Below are 13,956 nucleotides of genomic sequence, written 5' to 3'. Positions count from 1 at the left end.
TCGAAGGTGGGATTTGAACCCAGGTCCTCTGACTCTAATTAGGGCCCTTCCATTATACCACTCCAGAAGTCTAAAGAATAATACAAGACTTCAGTGACGTGCCTCATTAGACAGCAGCTCATTACAGAAGTTCTCTTTTGATGCCTCCTGCTGGCAGACTGCTAAACTGGAAAGGCTAGTATCTCAAAGGCTCACCAAGAGAAAGTTGGCTGCTAGGCGGGTGAGTGTTTTGGGCTATGAATGACCAAGGAAATACTTTTTTAAAAATACAAATCATATCTCAGCCCTGGGCAGTTACTTTCTGTTTTTACCAAATAACACCCAATTTAGGAGAAAGGATAAGGATGAGAAGACAATTGCATGAGATTCCAGCTGATAGACATTTAAGCGAGCTGCTGGCTACTAAAAACGGGAAATGGACAAAAGTAAAGACGTTACCCTCTGATCACCTCCATTTTCTGGAGAAGTTTAACACGCACAAAAACATTACCACAGCAAGGAGGTCAGACCAACTGGGAAAGTGCTTCAACTAGCAAACACTTGATGTTCTCGGGGCAATATGGTACCTGGAGGCAATGTTAATTTGTCATACAAGGGGCAGCAAAGTGGTGCAGTGGATAGAGTACTGGCCCTAGAGTCAGGAGGACCTGAGTTCACTCAGGTGAACTCGACACTTACTAGCTGTGGGACCCTGAGCAAGTCACTTAACCACATTGAGTAGCCACTGCCCACCCCCTCCCATCCCCATAGTAATTTATCATACAAATATATAGAGGGGGATATTAGAAGATTCCCTCATAGAACATCAAAAGGCAGTTGAAGACTAATATGAATTTACAAACCATCAATCAATAACCTTTTGTTAAGCTCTTAATTTGTGCCAGGAACTGTCCTGGGTGCTGAGAATACACAGGCAAAAAGGAAACCACTCCTGTCCTCAGGGAGCTTAAATTCTATTGGATGGAGGAAAAAGCACTTATTAAGTTCTTTCTGTGTGCCCAGCACTTTACTAAACACTGAGACTACAGACCCAAGAGTGAGATAGTACCTACATCAAGGGATTTATATTCTTATAGTGGGAGACAGTACCTATAGAGGAGTGGTAACCAAGGAAGGGGTATTTTAGTTGGTAAAATTAAAAGGATGTGAGTGGAGCCAGAAAGGGCCAGGCTGACACACTCCTTCAAGAACCAATCAGTTTTGATGGATGGTTCCAGAACTAGAAAGTAGAGGGTATTAGTGGGGTGTGGAGGGAGCAGAGGGCATGTGCAGTGCTAAGGTGGATAACAAAAAGATGGCTGGAGCCAGCCTAGATATAGTGGGCCATGTGAGGCAGTCATGAAGCAGGACAGTGGGGTTCCCAGGGAGGGAGTTCCAGAGCTGAAAAGTTTAAATCCTTCAGGACATGGGCAGTAAGGAGAATGTTGAGAGGACATCCTTGTTACAATATGCAGTAGGTACGCCCTACTTGTGTGACCTTAAGCAAGTCACTCACCTTACTGAGCGTCAGTTTGCCCCTCTGTAGAATGGAGTTGAGTAGATAAAATCTAAGGTTGTTTCTAGCTCTACATCTATGATTCTGTGGTGGGGGTGGGGGGAGCATGAGTCATTGCCATGTGCCAGTCAAGGAAAGGTCAGTGTTGGAAGTACTGGGCCAGGCTTCATGGAGAAGGCAGGCTAAAGCTGTGCCTTGAAGGATGCATAGCATTTGGACAAGGGGAAAGGAAGGCATCTGGGTGGGAATAGGAGAGAAGTGAGAAGGTAGTATGGACAGAGGTACAGGTGAAGGAATGTGTACAGGAGCGTAATATGCACCAGGATCTTTCTGCCCCCATGTTTGTGGCCTTGGCTCATCCTTGGCCCTCCCTTTCCTCTCCTCCCCCCCAATCAACACTCATGTCTTGGCCCTTCCTTCACAGTTTTTCTTACAACCATCCCCTTCTCTCCACTCCTATAATCACTGTTCTAGTTCAGGTCCTTAATGCTTTTTGTGTGGATCATTAATATTCTTCCTACTTCCAGTCCCTTCTCCCCCAATTCATTTTTATAGCTGTGACAATAATCTTGCTGAAACACAACTCTGGCCATGTCACTCACCTACTCAGGGTTTTTCAGTCACTGCCTATTGTTTCAAGGTGAAATACAACTCCTCCCTCAGGTCCATCTTATCGTTAGCATTATTGCACATTACTTCTCTTTTTGTGTGCCAGACTTGTTTACTTGTGGTTCACGGAATTTGGCGTGTCATCTAACTCCTCTTCATATTTATACTAGTAATCCCTTTTAGTTGGAATGCATTAACTTTTAGAATTCTTAGCTTCTTCTAAGGCTCAATGCTAGTATCACCTCCTAGGGCAGAGGTTAACCTTTGTTATGTGATGGCCCTTCTGGCACACTGGTGAAGTTGCTCAAAATAATGTTTTTAAACACACAGAATAGGGGCAGCTAAGTGGCGAAGTGGATAGAGCCCTGGCTTTGGAGTCAGGAGGACCTGAGTTCAAATCCATCTTCAGATACATAACACTTGCTAGTTGTGTGACCCTGGGCAAGTCACTTAACTCCAATTGCCTCACCCAAAAAACCGAACAAATAAATACATAGAATAAAATAAATTCCTCCCTATCCTAATTCCTTACTCCCTCTCACCCAGCCCCCATCCAATTGGTTGTCAAAGTCAGCCAATATCACCTCTGCAACATCTCTCTGTAGATTTCACCTTTGCGCCATCTTTCCTCTGATCCTGCCCTCCACCCTGGTGCAGCCCTTATCACCTCACCGCAGGACTATTGCTGCTGGTGGGTCTGCCTGACTCGAGTCTCTCCCCACTCCAGTCTGTCCTCCATTCAGTCCCCAAAATGATTTTCGTAAAGCTTGGGTATGACCACATCACTTCCCAATTCAATAAACTACAGTGAATCCCTATCACTTCCAGGATCAAATATGAAATGCTGTGTTTGGCATTCAGAGTCTTTGCAACCTAGACCATGTACTCTTCGATACAGGGACACTGACCTCCTTGCTATTCTGCAAACAAGACACTCCATCTCTGGGCATTTTCTCCATGCCTGGATGTGTTTTCTCTACTCATCTTCACCTTCTGGCTTCCTTAAAATCCCATCTTCCACAGGAAGACTTCCCTAACCCCTCCGAATTCTAGTGCCTTCTCACTGCTAATTATTTCCTGTACAGCCTGTATATAGATTGTTTGTATGGATTTGTTTGTTTACTGTCTCTTCCTCTAGAGGGCTGGGGACTGTCTTGTGCTCTCTCTTTCTCTCCTCCTCCTCCTCCTTTTCTTCTTCTTCTTCTTCTTCTTCTTCTTCTTCTTCTTCTTCTTCTTTTTCTTCTTCTTTTCTCTCTCTCTCTCTCTCTCTCTCTCTCTCTCTCTCTCTCTCTCTCTCTCTCTCTCTCTCTCTCTCTCTCTCTCTCTCTCTCTCTCTCTCTCTCTCTCTCATCCCAGGCACTTAGCACAGTGCCTGACATATACTAAACACTGAATAAATATTTTGCATTCATTTCCTCATTCATTCATTCATTCATGCCACCCCCCTATTCAATAAAGTCCAGTGGCTCCCTATTATCTCTAGGACTACAGAACCTGGGGTTCATGAATTTTTAAAAAAAGCTTTTGATGACTGTATTTCAATTTAATTGGTTGTAACCTGTGTGTTTTATGTTAATGTATTTTATTTCATGCACTTGAAAAGGTGATTCTGAGAAGGGGTTCATAGCCTTCTGTAGGCTGCCCAACGAGTCCATGACTCCTGAAAGGTTAGGAGCCCCTGAGCTAGGATCAAATATCGACTCCTTGGTTTGGCATTCACAGCCTGGCCCGAAATGGCCTTCACAGTTTTATAACCCATGATTCTCCTCCATGTTCTCTGTCCAGATTAACTTGCCTCCTTACTCTTTCCCTCATGGCTGGCAGGCTCTGCTTTCTTACATCAATCTAGTTCTTCATTTCAGAGAATCCCTAGTTTCCTTAAGGTGCCACCTTCACTTGAAGCCTTTCCTGATTCCAAGCTCCCTCCCACCCTCCTCTCCCACCCCCAGCAGCTAGTGCCTTATTCCCAAATGACCTCTTCTGTTAACATGTTTTTTCCCCCAATTTTCCCCATTTTCCCCAATGTTTATTTCCCCAGTAAGAATGTAAGCTCATGGGGGCGGGGGCGCAGCACTTTATCTCTGTGCTCTAGGCAAGTTTCTTAAGCCTGTAAATTACTTGGGAGATGTCTTTTGTGGAGGAGCTTCCTGATCGTTATGTCAAGGGAATGAGAAGTTCAGTCCCTATCCCTAACCAAATTACAGTCACCTCTTGAGTTGGGAGTAGAAATATTCTCGTTTTACACATGAGGATCCTAAAGGTCAGAGATTAAATGACTTGCCCAAGGTCACACTACTCACAAATTTTAGGGCTTAAACCCTTCATTGTCTGACTCCAAATCCAGGGCTTTCTACCGAGTCCTTCTGTCTCCCATCATGATTAATTCCTAGACCTCTCTGGGTCCTCCGTTCCCCCCAGGTAAAAGGAGAAAGTATAAAACTTTCACTACTGACTTCTAAGGGTTGGGAATGTACCCTTTGGAATCCAGAATGACGCTGCTTCACTAACGGTGAGCAGTTATTATTAGACAATGTAAGTAGCTGTAATACAAGTTGAAGACATTTTTACGGGAGTGTAAAAATTTACAAGAGCCTTTTACAAACACTTGATAATGAGAAGCTGGGTCCAGCCTCAATACATCCTTCTGGGGAGTGTGGGTGTGGGGAAGTGCATCACTACCAAATCTAAAAAGCTGGAGAGGGGGAGCAGCTAGAATATAAGCTTCTAGAAGGCAGGAAATTTCACTTTTAAAAATTTTATCCACAGTTCCTAGATGTTACACAAACAAACACATAAATAAACGCTTGTTTAATTGATGGGTCTTGAATGCCTCCCCACTTACTTGGATCCAGCCTCAGGGCTGGACAGTCCATCCCCAGATTCCAGACACTTTCTCTGGCTGTTCCCCATTCCTGGAAAGCTCTTCCTCCTCATCTCCACCTTCCTTGGCTTCCTTCAAGTTCCGGCTAAAATCCCACCTTCCGTAAGAAGCCATTCCTGGTTCTCCTCCATATCAGCGCCTTTCCTCTGAGACTACCCCTGCATACGGCTTGTTTGTATGTAGTTATACAATGCATCAGATTGTAAGCTCCGTGAGGGCAGGGATTGTTCTTTGCGTCTTTTTGTATCCCCAGCGCTCAGCACCATGTCTGGCATATAGCAAATGTTTCATAAATATGATTGATTGAAATATTTATTGATTGTTTGCATGTCTCACATTTGTTGAGCCTGAGGGCAGAGATTGTCTTTTGCCTCTCTTTGTATTCTCAGCGTTTAGCACAGTGCTTGGAGCTCAGAGCGACTTTATGTTTGTTGACTGACTTGAAAACAGACAGCACTGGCACACGCTGTTCTCAGACACCCGATTCTCCTCCCCCTCTCTCTTCTCACCTTTGTGAGCCTTAATCCCGCCTCCCTCCGACTCCCTGCCCCTTAGCCCCGCCTCCCTCCCGGAGCCTGCACTTTGCCTCGGCCTCCGCTCCGCCCCCACGTGTTTCCCCCGCCCCGGCCCGGTCCAGCTGACTGCTTGGACGAGCGCAGCGTGGGCGGGGTCGGACCGAACCAAGCTCTTCGCGTGAGAGGGGGCTCCGCCCTTTGAGACAGGAGGGAGCAAGCAGCTGCCGCGTCACCCCGGCCCTGACGCCCCCCGCGAGTGGTAGCGCCCCAGAGGAGCTGGTCCTACGCTGGGCCCGCGGAGGGAAGGAGGGAGAGCTTCCTCTGCTGCCGCGGGTGAGTGTGGGCAGGCGGGCGGGAGCCGGGGCCGTGGCCGGGGCTGGGGGCTCCGGATGGGGTGCCAGAAGGATGAGAGGCCGCCGCCTCGGCAGCCGCAAGGCCCCAGGGGCCGGGGAGGCCGGGCCGGCCTTGCTTCGCGGGAGCCCCGGCAGCCTCGGACAGTCGGGGCGGGGAGGGGTCGAGGAGGCCTGAGGCCCCAACGGGGAAACTGAGGCCGGGCAGGGGCAGCGCCTCCCGCCTGGCCCGAGCCCATCCCCGAGGCTGAAGCAGGAGCCCGAGGACCCCCTGGTTCCCACTCCTGGAGCCTTTGGGCAAATCTCTTCCCCTCCTTGGGCCTCAGTTTCCCACCCTGGTAAAATGAGGGAGTTGGACCAGGTGGCTTCCGAGGGCCCTTCCAGCCTCACATCTGCCCCTCTGGGCCTCAGTTTCCCCATCTGTAAATGAAGAAGTTGGACTAAATGGCCTCTGAGAATATCCGACTTCAAACGTTAAGAGTCCATGACCCAGGTTCTGGTTCTGGATCTGAGTTCGGCTGCTTGTGTTCTCTGGGGCTCAGTGTCCCTCTGGAGCGTCCGAGGAGCTGGGCAGCTCGGACTCCACTGAAGCCGGAACGTCTCTTGTTCGCCTGGTAGTCCTTAGTCCGTAGGCAGAACTAGGGGTGTAGGGGGAGGATTTAGGCTTGAACTTGGTTCCAGCCTTTGTGAGTTTCTTGGTACATACTCGTGTCACCTCCTAGTCACACGTGAGTGACTTCGGGATGGTATTTTTGACCCCGAACACCTGTAGCTGTGATGTGTCGGTTTTAAATTTTGGTCTAGTTTAGTGTGAGTCGGGCAACAATCCTGTACGTGCATAGGCACGGAGATGAATGTGGTACAAGGAATTTAAGGGAGAGACAGTGCGTTAGTGGGAAGACGGATAGCCTGGAAAGACAGGTCAGACTGTATTGAAGAGGCCGCAGAGAGCCACAGACGTTTCTTGAGGAAGAGAGTCCCATGGTCAGACCTGTGGGTCGAGAATATCGATTTAGCAACCTTGTGAAGGGTGGGTTGGAGACAGGCAAGACCAGAGTCTGGTTCTACCACCTGTGTTCCTAAGCTTAGTCACCAAACTTGAACTTTTGTTTCCTGTCATGTGAATGAGTAGGTGAAAGTATTTTGTAAACTGGGCAGCCATATCCAGCTGTCAGATGATGTAATGTGGAAGAGCTTTGGAATCAAGTGTTATATACCTGTAAGATTATTTATTAATCTTTCTGGATCTCACTTTCTTCCCTCTCTCAAATGAGAGGGCTGGGCCAAGTGATTCCTAGTATTTTCTAGGTATGACGTTCTGCACTTTTTTTCCCTACGGTCATGGGATTCTTTGAGTACAATCCAAGTTCATGAGGAATAGGTGGCAAAGGAAACTAGATGTTCCTTTTCTTGGAAAGAAGTCTTTAGGTCATTAATGACTCAGAGTGGGACTACCTACTTAAATATTTGGCACTTACACTTGGGAGTTACTGGAGAAGTCAGCTTGAGAGAAAAGGGGGGAAATTAAAAAAATAAAAAGAATTTATAAAGTTTTATAAAAATTAAAAGGTAATCCTTTTACCTTTAATTAAAAAACAAAAAGACAGGCAGCTAAGTGCTACCGTGGATAGGGCACAGGTCCTGGAGTCAGAAAGACCTGAGTTAAAATGTGTGATCTCAGACACTTACTAGCTGTGTGACACCGGGCAAATCACTTAACCCTGACTGCCTTCAGAACAAAGCAAAAAGACAAAGGCTCCCTCCAAAGCTACACATGGCATATTAGCTTTTCAAATAGGTTGGCTGATAGGCTCCTGGAGTATTTGACCTGAATCGTAATTGTCCCGTTGAAGGATTAGGAACAAATTCATATAACTTCCACATTTCCCATGTTTACTGCTTGAAAAAAAATAGGGATTAAAAGAAATAAGGCTGAAGCTAAATAAATTTGTATAAAAGGTGAAAATAATAGAGAGTTATCTGGAGAGTCATTATGGGAAAATTGTGAAATTTGATAGATGTGCGTTTTGAGTTCTTTATTAAACTTATAATTGCTGTCCAGTCCTAATTTCAAGTTTGCAAGGTACTTGATGGACACAATCCAGGAAAGTTATGAAATGCCTTGTGTGTGGTCACAGTGCTACAAAGTAGCAGAAGCAGTATTTACATTCGGGACTTTCTCCATCCTGGGTCTACCACTCCATCTATCATCAGCCACACCAAAGGCTGGCCGATTAGTACAAACTGTCACCAAACCTAACCAGCTGACAGACTGTTCTTAGCTCCTCAGCCAACCAAAACCTGATCCTGGCCACTTTGGCCCAGGACTGTCTTTTGCCTGTCCCTGCTCTGCTCCCTGATGCCTCTCCAGACCTATCTAAATTGTAGGTTATTTATCCATTCATGAAACATTAAATTATTTGTACAATAGTTATTCCAAAGGTAGATACAGAGATACATAAGGTCCTTTCTCTACTTGTGATTCTGACTACTGTTGATATTAACTTCATCAGATCTTAATCTGTGAACATTTCAATTTACTAAGCACATTATAGACTACTTTTTTTTTTTCCTGACGATTGATTTTACTGTACCGGGAATCTTCTTTCCTACTAAAGAGCCCTTTCCGTTTTGAGCCACATGAGGAATTGGAGTGGCCTGTGGTATAATGGAAAGAGTGGGAGTTAGGAAACCAGGTTTTTCTGGGCTTTGACCTCACTTTGCTGTGTGACCTTGGGCACTGGCTTTATCTCTCTGGGCATTCATTTCCTTATCTGTAAAATGAAGGGTATTGAACTAGATCACCAATGGTTTTCAGATTTTTCAGTCTCAGTACCCCTTACATTCTTAAAAAATATTGAGGACTCTCCAAATAGCTTTTATTTATGTGGGTTATATCTATCAGTAGTTACCAGATTAGAAATTAAAACATCGGGTCCCAGACCATACTTTGAGAACTGCTGAACTAGGTTGTTAGATTAGAAACTACATGGCAAATCCAAACATATCTAGTTGGACATTTTAATTATTTCAAGTCTATTTTCATTTAAGATGAGGGAATGAAATGGATTAGGGAAGAAACTTATTTTCAAACTTACTATTATAGTTACCCTGGCACATTTTCTAGGCCAGTGGCTAAACAGAATTAGTGGTGCTTACATTTTCATTTCAGAGTAGCTTGTGGCCAGGTAAAGACAGGTAAAGAAGCAGTTTCAGGTTCTACAGGGCATCCTCTGCTTTTTGGGGAAGTGCAGCTAAATTTTCTAGTACATAGAAGCACCTATTTATTAGGGATGGTCCTCTGCTCTTCAGATAGCATTCATTGCTTCCTTTGCACACCTCCAGCAGGATGTTTTATTTGAACACATTCCAAGAGAAGCGTAAAACAAAAATCATTTTGAATTTTCCTTTTTGAGTGAAGAGGTGTATGTAATAGATGATGCTGTCATCTCACTGATGTGCTTCCTTTTCCACAGTGATGCGAACTGAAATGTGTCCCATGCTTTGCTCCTATGGCAGCTCCAGTCCTTCCCCTTCACTAGGTGTCCAGGCCCTCTGCCCAGGGGTCTGATCCCTTGATGTGGCAAGGATACCAAGGCAGCTGGTGGGGTGGGCACTTAGTCTGTGTCTTCTTGTTCTTAGCTCTTCCATTTATTAATCAGTGAGTAGAGCATGTTCCCAGTCAACCACCTTTGCTCTGTTTCCAGAACATAACCTCTCATGGAACCTCTAAACCTAATGGTTTATAAAAGTGGCTATAAAACTACTCCAAGATACGCAACTCTGTATTGGGCTTGCCCCAGAAGCTACTTGCGTTACGTAAATCAGATCTGTACAAAGGTTCTCTCTCTAGAGGGTCATTACCTACAAAGTGACCGGGCTGGGCTCTGAGATCTTGACATTTCCTTTTAGCTTTGAGGGCCGCCAGTGTTAGGATGCATTTCATAGGCGAACCATGTATACACGCTCTGTGTGCTGTTACATGAATTCCCCAGGGACCTTGTCTTTATCAGCATGCTCACAATCTGCAGTTCAGTAAGGGCTGAGGAGCTACGGTGAAAAACAGCAGGCGAGGTGGCTGAAGCCCTTTGCATGGGTATTACTGATTGGGGGCACCCAAGGAGAGAAGAGCTGGTTCAGCACTAGTTTTTTTTTTTCAGGGTAGATGAGGTTCAGGTTAGCACATAACAACTCAAGTGGGTGGGAATCTTGAGGGCATGCAGTGGTAGAGGTTTTCTTTGGAGCAGTGCTTGAGATGTTTGCTCTGAGGAGGCAGCCCTTGAATTGGGAGCAAGATGAACTTTTCAGCTTTGAACGAAAGAGGCGGGGGAGGGGGGAGTGTATTGATTCTACTCTTCTGACTGAGCCCTCGCATAGGCCGTCTAGGCCCTCTTAGTAGGAGATTCTTTTTGAAGAATGTTATTTATTTTATTCTGAACTTAAGAAATAAAGCAAGCATTTCCATGACATGGTAGAACAGAAAAAAGGGTGATTGCACATGAACCTGCAAATCTGTTATGCACAACTTGCTATTCCCTTTAAATATGTAATAAAGTTATTGTGTAACTTTCTTTTTTTTCCCTTTTTTTCTTCCCTCCTCTCTTCTCCCCATTAGGCACAAATATATGTATGTGTGTATACATATAATTACATACATGTGTAAAACCATTCTATACATTCTTCTAGTTGCCAGTTTTTTCTCTGGATACAGATAGCATTGATTTTATTGTACTGTGAATCTTTATATGAACTTTAAAAATTTGTTCTTATTTAATTTGGGTATTTATATAATTTATATATAATATATTTATAATTTATATATACTTTTAATATATTTATTACAATATATTAATATATAATTTATAATTTGGGTAATATAATTTATAAAGTCAAAATGACATTCACTCAAAGGTGTTCTTAAAACAATATTGTTGTTACTGTATACAGCATTCTCTTGGTTCTGCTCATTTTGCTTTTCATTATTTTGTGCAAGTCTATCCATGTTTTCCTAAGATCATTAAGCTCATCATTTTTTATAGCACAGTATTCATTCTATCACATTCATGTGCCACAGCCTGTTCAGTCTTTCCCCAATTGATGGACATCCCCTCAATTTCCAGTTCTTTGCCACCACAAAGAGAGCTGCTATAAATATTTTTGAAAATATAGGTTCTTTTCCTTTTTCCATGATCATCTCGGGAAACAGATTCCGTAGTGATGTTGCTGGGTCAGAGGATATAGGCAGTTTAATAGCTCTTTGGGCACAATTCCAGATTGCTCTACAAAATGGTTGTAGCAGTTCATAATTCCACCAACAGTGAATCAGGAGTCTTTCAGAAGCTTCCTTGGAAAAGATTAAGTGTCAGTTGAGTACCTCTGGCCAGAGTGCTTCCAGGGCCATATATAGGGTCCCAGCTGAAATCCTGGTCCTGAGTAGGCCTTCTCCCTGCCTCTCTTTCCCCTCCCTTTGAGTTCTTCCAGGTAGCCGAGGCCACTAAGTGGAGCTGGCAGGTCTAAAGCCCCAGGATTCTAAGCCTGGGGCCCCACTGCGTGGGACTCCTCTTAAGTTAGAGCAAAGCTCAGACATAAGTGAAGAGGAACAAAGTGCCCTTCTGAAAGGTCTGTTAAGATTGTGCTCCTAAGACAGAGTTGCAAGATTTCAGCACTGCATCCATTGTTATTCTCCCTCAGAGAGTCTGAATCTTTGCTCTCACAATCCAGTTTGAATTTTCACTAAATAAATAGCTACATGTCACAAAGAAAAGTTTCTGGCGTAAGCAAAATCTGCCTGTCTTACCTATCCCTAGTCCTTCTTCTGCTCCTAATCAGGGAAGTGGCAACAGTTGTGTCTGTGATTTGATTTGAGGGGTGTTACAAGTTCATTCCACCCAGTGGATCTCCCCTAACAACTTACAGTTCTCTGGGGCACCACCATTCTTTCTTTCTTTCTGTCACAAAGGCTTGTAACCTTGGCATTCCTTTGGGTCACTCATTCTTCTTCATCATTCAGTCACAGAGTTGATTCTTAGCTTTCCAATTCTTCTCTTGCCTGCCCCCTCTGTTCTCTTCCTGCCGCCAAAACTGTTACCCGGGCTCTTTGTCGCTAGAGAAGTGGTGTGGCATTATGGGAGTACCGTGGGACCTAAAAGACTTGGGTCGAGGTCCAGCTTTTCCCGTTATTAATCCTGTGGCCTTTAGCAAGTCTGAGTGCCTATTTCATAGGGTTTTTGTTAAGAAATAGCTTGGTTGGGAAAGCACTTATTGAGAGCCAGCAATTGGCTGTGGGAGGGTAAGGGAGAGTGAGAAATAGAGGATGATGTTAAGGTTATTCCACAAATTCCCAATACGGTTGTTGACTCTTATTTATCAGGAGGTAAGAAAAGGGAGGCTGGCCATGCAGTGAGAGTGAGAGTCCCCGGGGGCAGTAGCCCGTGTGGTTCTGTGCGCATTGTCAGAGATCTGGAGGAACGCCTTCAGCACTTTGGACAGGTTCCCTGTGAGGATGTGGGGGAGAACATGGACCACTTTGGCCCTGGCTGAGAAGGTCTGGATCTGTGCCCCCTCACGGGTGGGTTTGGGTGGCTTCCGGTGATTACATTTTCTTCAGAGTCTCTTCCCCGAGCACCTCTGATAGCTATCCTAACTAAAATTCTGCCTCATCTTCTTTATGTGTTCCTTATCCATTTAGTTGTTCTTCCATAGTAAGCCTTACTGAAGCAATTTGGAGTAATGAAAAGATCCCTAAATCCCAAGTTCCTGGGTTCCCAGATTTTAAACCCCAGGTTCCAGTTCTAGCTCCAGAATGAACTAGTTCTGTCACATTGGGCACCTCTCTGGGCTTGGGCTAGACAGGCTCAGAATGCCACAGTCACCAGGGAGGGAGGTTGCCTCTCAGCAGTAAGCCATGGCGGTGCCTGACTTTAAAACAGAAGCTGACTCCCGCTGCTGCTACTTCCCAATACAGACCTTCCCCACTAGTCACTCACTGCTCCCTTGACAGAGATGCAGAGGCCATACCCATTCCCAGCTCCACACTGTTTTCTAGACATGGAACACCATCCATATTACTAATCTCAATACATCATTTCATGACTCCCAGAACACATTGATTCATCCCTTCTCAGAACTTATCCTACCTACGTGGTATTAGACATAGATAGCCCATTTACTGTTGTACTCTCTGTTTTGTGCTTGTATATATTATCCCACAGCTAGTTTTTAAATCCCTTGAAGGCAAGGACTGTGTCTTATCTGTATCCCTGGACAGTACTCAGCCCGGTGCTCTAAATTCAACTAAATGGGGACTGGCTTGTTGAAGGCAAATTTGAGGAGGCATGCATTTTGTTATTTTATAAAAATTCTATGAATATCTTTTGTTTTTGACACCAGAGTAACTTTCCTGCTATGCCCCGCCTTCTTTGGCTAGCCCTTCCTCCCCACAGAATTCTCCTTTGCATGCATTTTGCCTGGTTAAACTAACACATTAGTGCATATTGGTTTATCTTGAGTTCCTGACACATTCAGATCAATTAAAGAACGGAATGACTGCCATGTAGTAGGGACTTAATGAAAGCTTACTGACTGAATGGCATTTTAACCTGGGAAAAAGTCTCAAGGAAGCCATGATATATTGGAGTCTGTCATGTGGAAGAGAGATTAAACTTGTAACATTTGGCTCCAGAGAACAGAACCAGGACAATGAATGTAAGTTTCAAAGAGGCTAATATTTAGACCAGATATCAGGGAAACTTCCTGTGAAGGAGAACTGACTCACAGTGGGCTCGGCTGCTTGGGAGGCAGAGGCTGCAGGACCATTTGTTGGATATGTTAGAGTAGGCATGGTTTCTTAATGGGTTGCTCTACATCAGTGGTATCACACTCAGAAATGAGGGCCACATGAGGATCTCTGTAGCCTGCATATTGACATAGTTTTGTTTTGTTTTATTTTAATTTTCTTGTTACATTTTAAGTTCTGAACTGTCTCCCTCCCTCCCCACCCCTTGCTAGAGAAGGCCACCATTTGACATAGATTTATAGATATATGTAAAACCATACTATGCATATTTCTATTTATCAGTAAAAATTTCTTGAGTGTGATGGAAACTT

The 13,956-nt window shown here is 44.6% G+C and overlaps 1 protein-coding gene across 2 annotated transcripts in view; it reads left to right on the top strand.

The window, feature by feature from the left end:
* The window catches only part of POR (cytochrome p450 oxidoreductase), a 75,968-nt gene that overhangs the window by 7,963 nt on the left and 54,049 nt on the right, over positions 1-13,956 (top strand). The window contains exon 1 of one of the 2 annotated variants that reach the window (XM_021005644.2): positions 5,729-5,833. The exons of the other annotated variant lie outside the window; for it this stretch is intronic. The gene's annotated coding sequence lies outside the window, so the exon portion shown is untranslated. Of the gene's footprint in view, positions 1-5,728; positions 5,834-13,956 lie in introns of those variants that run through there. 2 annotated transcript variants of the gene reach the window in all.

This window comes from Phascolarctos cinereus, unplaced genomic scaffold (genome assembly GCF_003287225.1).
Source record: "Phascolarctos cinereus isolate Bilbo 61053 unplaced genomic scaffold, phaCin_HiC Scaffold_5;HRSCAF=322, whole genome shotgun sequence".
Classification (NCBI taxonomy): domain Eukaryota; kingdom Metazoa; phylum Chordata; class Mammalia; order Diprotodontia; family Phascolarctidae; genus Phascolarctos; species Phascolarctos cinereus.
The sequence above is the reverse complement of the archived record's forward strand: the minus strand, read 5'-3'. Positions and strand labels throughout refer to the sequence as shown.